The sequence below is a fragment of the Mastomys coucha genome, unplaced genomic scaffold (assembly GCF_008632895.1).
Source record: "Mastomys coucha isolate ucsf_1 unplaced genomic scaffold, UCSF_Mcou_1 pScaffold13, whole genome shotgun sequence".
Taxonomy (NCBI): Eukaryota; Metazoa; Chordata; class Mammalia; order Rodentia; family Muridae; genus Mastomys; species Mastomys coucha.
Window position 1 is genome coordinate 57,458,380 of NW_022196895.1, and position 5,325 is coordinate 57,463,704.

At 53.9% G+C, this 5,325-nt stretch overlaps 1 long non-coding RNA gene across 2 annotated transcripts in view; it reads right to left on the reverse strand.

The window, feature by feature from the left end:
• Positions 1-2,558, reverse strand: part of LOC116087237 — a 17,228-nt gene extending 14,670 nt beyond the window's left edge. For both annotated transcript variants that reach the window (XR_004117323.1, XR_004117324.1), the window contains exon 1: positions 2,356-2,558. This is a non-coding gene — a long non-coding RNA (uncharacterized LOC116087237). The remainder of the gene's footprint in view (positions 1-2,355) is intronic.
• Positions 2,559-5,325: the final 2,767 nt, after the last annotated feature.

The window sequence follows — 5,325 nt, forward strand, 5'->3', positions numbered from 1 at the left end:
AAAGGTATGTGTCACCACCATGTCACCATGCTCAGGTTTCTCATGGTTCTTTGAGCTGCCCACGACTTGGAAGCGACAAGGCCGCTGTCAAGGACCTTGGAGACCTACTCTAGGGAGGCGTCTCACCTGGGGAGACACTCAAAGCTGGCAGCTCTGTGGCTACTCCAGGTCTGGAACTTTCTCTTCGGCAGAGCTGTGTGTATTAGCTTTGCTTTAGCACTAGTCAGGTAGGAGAAAGGACTGAGGTGGGTCACAGAGCTATAGTGTGGCAGGGTGGTGGTGGTGGGGGGAGACAGTGAGTCTCCTCTGTTCTGGGACAGTGGCATGGCTGAGAGTTAGCAGTAGCTTTAGAGCTAGGAGCCTTTCATCAAGTTCAGTGCAAACCCTGAGACTAGAGTCCTCTCCTCATGTCTGGCTTCCTCATAGCACTCGGGTTTGGGAAGGCAGCTGAGAGCCTGAAGGTGGAGCTGGGTTTGTGCCTCCTGCCTAGTTTCTAGTGGTGAGACCTCGGGTGGACTGTGGTTTCCCCCTCTCTAACCAGGGATGCTGGAATCAGTTGGTTCTTCCTGAGAATAGTGGGAGTACTAGAATCCATTTAGCTAGTGTCTGGCCCCATACGTACAATATCTGTGAGATTTATGGGACCCTTCCTAGGAAGACTACAGTGGCCATAGCAGAGTGGGAAGTTAGAGGGTCTCGGTGCTGACAACATCCCAGGACAGCCAGCACACACAGACAGTGTCTGACCTCTCTGTAAAATGGTAATAATTTGCACCTACCTCCCCGCAGTCCTGCAAGGCTTCAATAAATGTAAACGTCTCGGGTTCCTGGATCTCCTGAGTGCTCAACAAATGAAAGTGATGTATTTCCTAGTCACAATACCTGAAGAATCCCCTGGCTAGGCAGACACACATTCTGCCCCAGCTCTGAGCTATGCTTCCCCTCGGGGTTTGCAGTTGCCCAACCGTGTCCTGATTGCTCTATGGCTCTGGGGACTTTCAGGACTGAGTCCTAGCCCCAAGCAGAGGGTGGGTGCAAAGGGAGTTGTCTTAGGTTCCTTGCTCTCGGCCCCTTTCCTCTGACTGGGATCTATCCTACCTTTCTCTCTCTAGGGCACTCTGAGCAGCTCTTCCCTCTGTCTCCATCAACATAGGTGAGGCTGTCTCTTTGTCAGAATGCAGGCTGCACCCATTCCACGGAGGATGACGCCTAAGCTGAGGTGGCGGACAACCAGATCAACCACTTCTAATATGTAAACAAGCCAGCACTGGACCCTCTCAGGGGGAGCACAGTGCTTCCTTCTGAACCATATGGCCTTGGGTGACCAGGTTCAAGAAGGAATAGATGTGGCACAGTCTGAAGCTGTGTTCCGTTCTGGGTCCAAGGTGTTGGATGCTGCCTGGGTTCCAATCTGAGGCTCCGCCTGGCCCTGCAGTGTCCAGCCCAGGCCTTCCTTCCAAGGCCCTGGAAGCTCTCTGTGATTTCTTCACCCCATTCTTGCCCTGAGGTCCTGCATTCATGTCTTATTGCATCAGGCACCATCCCTGTGCCCACCAGAGGCAGCATAGCCATAGCACCCCGGAGAAACCAGATCCTGGGCTTCAGCTAGATGCTCTGGGAGTGTTTTCTCTATCACCTTAAGCTCAGCCTCATCAGCTCCAAGGGCTTTGACCAACTAACTGCTTGGACTCAGAGTTTATGGTCAAAGATGGACATAGCCCAGGAATCTCCTGAGGGGACTCCCCACCCCCGAAATGGCTCAGAAAACACACCCTGTGTCTCCAGACCATTTCACATCTAGACAGGCAAGCTGGCTCAGAGAGAGGTGGGTACCTGCCCAGAGCCCCATAATCCAGCACAGTGTACAGATCTGGGATTGGAGCTCTGCCCCTATCCCCGACGCCCCTTTTAACCCCACATCTCCTACTCTCTGGGGGCTTGAGCTTACACAACTGCTCCCCCAGTTTTGGCTTATGGACCCATTATTTAAAAACAGTTTTCCTTAACTGGAGCCCCGGGTCCTTGGAGCTGAGGAGTGAGCACCTGCTCTAAAGGTAGAGGCAGGGCAAACTGCCCAGATGTAGCGGGGTAGGAGCTTGGCCCACCAAAGACATCATCAGCTCAGCTCTTAACTCCTCACTCAGCAGAAGCAGTCAACAGGCCCATAAGGCTAGACCTGCTCAGGGCTGGGTCCAATGCTTAGAGATCACCAGATGCTGCGCTGGGACAGATGCGGAAACTCAGATTCAGAGAGGCAGAAGGCACAGAGCAGTCAGCCAGACAGCAGGGACAAAAGCCCCTGGAAGGAAGCCCCAGAGACCGGCGCAGGGACCCATGTCTGTGGCTGGTCCTTACCTTGACTGGTGTCTGGTCCAAGGATGACTCTTCGGAGGTGGAGGCCCAGTCTATTTGGGGTGTGGTTGTGGGTGTTACTGCTTCTCAACTAAGTTCACTTGGGTCTGGCACCCCTTGATGCTACAGGGGCATTTTTAAGGAACTGCCACTGGACCCCCCTCTGCTCAGCCCCTTGCCCATGGCTCTCTGGCCACTGAGGCTTCGCTGCCTTTTACCTTATATGAGCTGAAGAAGCGAGCCTGGTGTTGGGGCAAGGCGGGTGCTGAGTCCTCCCTGGGTCCCCCATTGGCCAGGGCGCCAGCCACGTGACTGCCTCGCCTTGACCTGCCCCTGGTGCCGAATGTTGCTTTTACCCCCTAAGGAAGGAGTGGTTGACAATTTTCATATTTCTTCTAAATTTGGAGGTTTCAGACAATGCTGAGGGCTTGGCTCCAGCCCCCAGAGCCCATGTGGAAGTTATTAAACTGGAGAAGGGCAGCGGGGGGGAGGAGGAGGCAGGGAGGAGAGGAGGAAGGGAGCGGGGGGGGGAGGGGGGGGGCGGACTTCTGAGGGTTGCCAGTTGTCAGCCTGGGAACTCAGCAAACTCCTGGGAGAGAGCTGTGTGTGTGTGTGTGTGTGTGTGTGTGTGTGTGTGTGTGTGTGAGAATTTCCTTTTTCTTCCGCTGCCCTGAGTCCCAGGATGGGACAAGGGGCCCTGAGATGTTTTCAGAATCCCCCAAGAGGAAGACACCAGTTGAAGCTCTTGGGGCTCAAAGGGTGATGGGAACGGCGACACATGGCAGGCCCTAGGGAAGGCAGATCTCTACTCCAGAAATCCAGGACCTTGCGGCTGCTCCTATCCCCGTGCAAAGGAGGTCCAGGGCCCACACAGTGAGGCTGCCCAGATAGGGCAGGCTTTTGCAGTCAGGCATGCTCTGCTGGGGGACTTTCTTACCCTAAGGAACAACCGCAGTCTCTTTATTTTTCAGTGTCTCACTTTATGGGCTAGGTGGTCTAGGATGCTCAGGTCTCAGTGCCGAGTTCACAGGTCTGCGTCGCCACACCCGGCCCAAGGCCTGTTTCTGCTCTACTTGCAGACACTATCTCTGAGAGAACTGTGGGCTGTCTATCTCAGTACTCCTTACTACAGGCCCTCTCACATCCTCCTAGGACTCACCTCACATTATCTTATCCATCTGCCTGGTTTACCACAGGCTCTCCTAGGAGTTGGTGACTTCCTGGACGAGCTCGGAGCCTCCAGGTTTCCCACAGGATTGGTCAGACATGCATATGGAGGGGTTTCGCGAGAGGCCAGTGGGAAGCTCAGCTCTGAGGCCTGCAGAGAGCTCCTCCCAGTGGCCAGCCATGCCTCTGCCAAGGGCCAGCACTCTTGTCCTTGCCCTTCATAGCTCAGGGTTTCCCTTCCATGTCCACACTAGGTGGCTTTCCACTGACTGTTGACAGGCCTCATGCTAGGCAAGACCCAGGGCTGCCCGGCTTTCCCTTTCCTGGGGCCACACTCTATGATCTGCCCCTATTGTTCATGTTCCTGCTAATAACAGTCTCACACCATCCTGTGTGTGTCCAGCCAGGAGGGGGCGGGTCTTAGGGTATGGAATGAGACGTCAGACGGTTGATTTGGAGGGCAGAGAAGAAGTAGGGTCTGTCTACATAGCTTTGGCTGTTCTGATACTCACTATACAGACCAGGCTGGCCTTGAACTCAGAGAGATCCTGACTGACTCTGCCTCCTGAGTGCTGCTGTTAAAGGTACGTGCCACCATGCCTGGACCATACTATTGATCTTTGTTTGTTTGTTTGTTTGTTTTGTTTGTTTTTTTCGAGACAGGATTTCTCTGTATAGCCCTGGCTGTCCTGGAACTCACTCTGTAGACCAGGCTGGCCTCGAACTCAGAAATCTGCCCGCCTCTGCCTCCCAAGTGCTGGGACTAAAGGCGTGCGCCACCACCGCCCGGCTTCATACTATTGATCTTAATTGGCTCCCAATCGACTAGGAGAATAAAACACTCTCCACCTCGAGGAAGAGATCCCTGGATGGACAAGCCTGTGCCTCTTTCTGCCTTTACGATATTCAGCTTTGAGTGAGGTCAAAGTTATCCGTGGCACTCTGAATTTTCATCTTTGTGACAGTAGGGTGCTAGCCACTCCCTCTCTGCATGGCCATTGAGGATTGGCAGGGTGGCGGTAGTACATTCCGGGGAGTTGGGGATGGGGGAGGGAGGGGTGGTGTGAGCAAGAGAAGCGAAGGGGGCTGGAGTCATCCTGGGCTCAGCCTCTAGCCCTGGATGCCTGAAAGGCTAATAATGGCCTCCCTCTTCCTAAGAGTGGAGTTGATGAAGCATTCAGTTCCAGAGGCCTTGTCACACAGCAGTCGCTGTTGATGTCCCTGCTTCCCTCCGTGGGCTGGGAGATAACTGCCCATATGCTTTCACAGGAATGCAAGTGACAGGTGCTGGGTGGAGAAGGCTCATGATGTCCCCTTCCCCAGGCTCTGCATGGGAGTTAGCCATCTGACAAGGGCTCCCGGAGTGAAGCTTCATCTCTCCAGCCCCCCCCCCCCGTTCCTGCTGAGTACAATAATGGCTGCCTTTGGGGCCCAGAGGCAAGGCAAAGCCAGCTGAACAGCAACCAAGAAGGAAAACTTCCCCCTCTGGAGACCATGCCACCTTAGTCATGCACTGTGGCTTCTGACTGAAAAAGAAAAAGTGGCAGTGTGAGCTCCAAGGATGTGCCATTGCCCCACTGCGCACCAGCTCTGCAGTGTTGCTAAGCCAGCTCTGTCTGTGAGCTAACAGCAGGCTTACCAAAAAGTCCACTGGCCAGTCAGTTATTGTCTTAGTAAAGGTTTCTTTCTATTCCTGCACAGAACACAGAACATCATGATCAAAAAGCAAATTGGGCAGGAAAGGGTTTATTCTGCTTACACTTCCACATTGCTGTTCATCACCAAAGGAAGTCAGGACTGGAACTC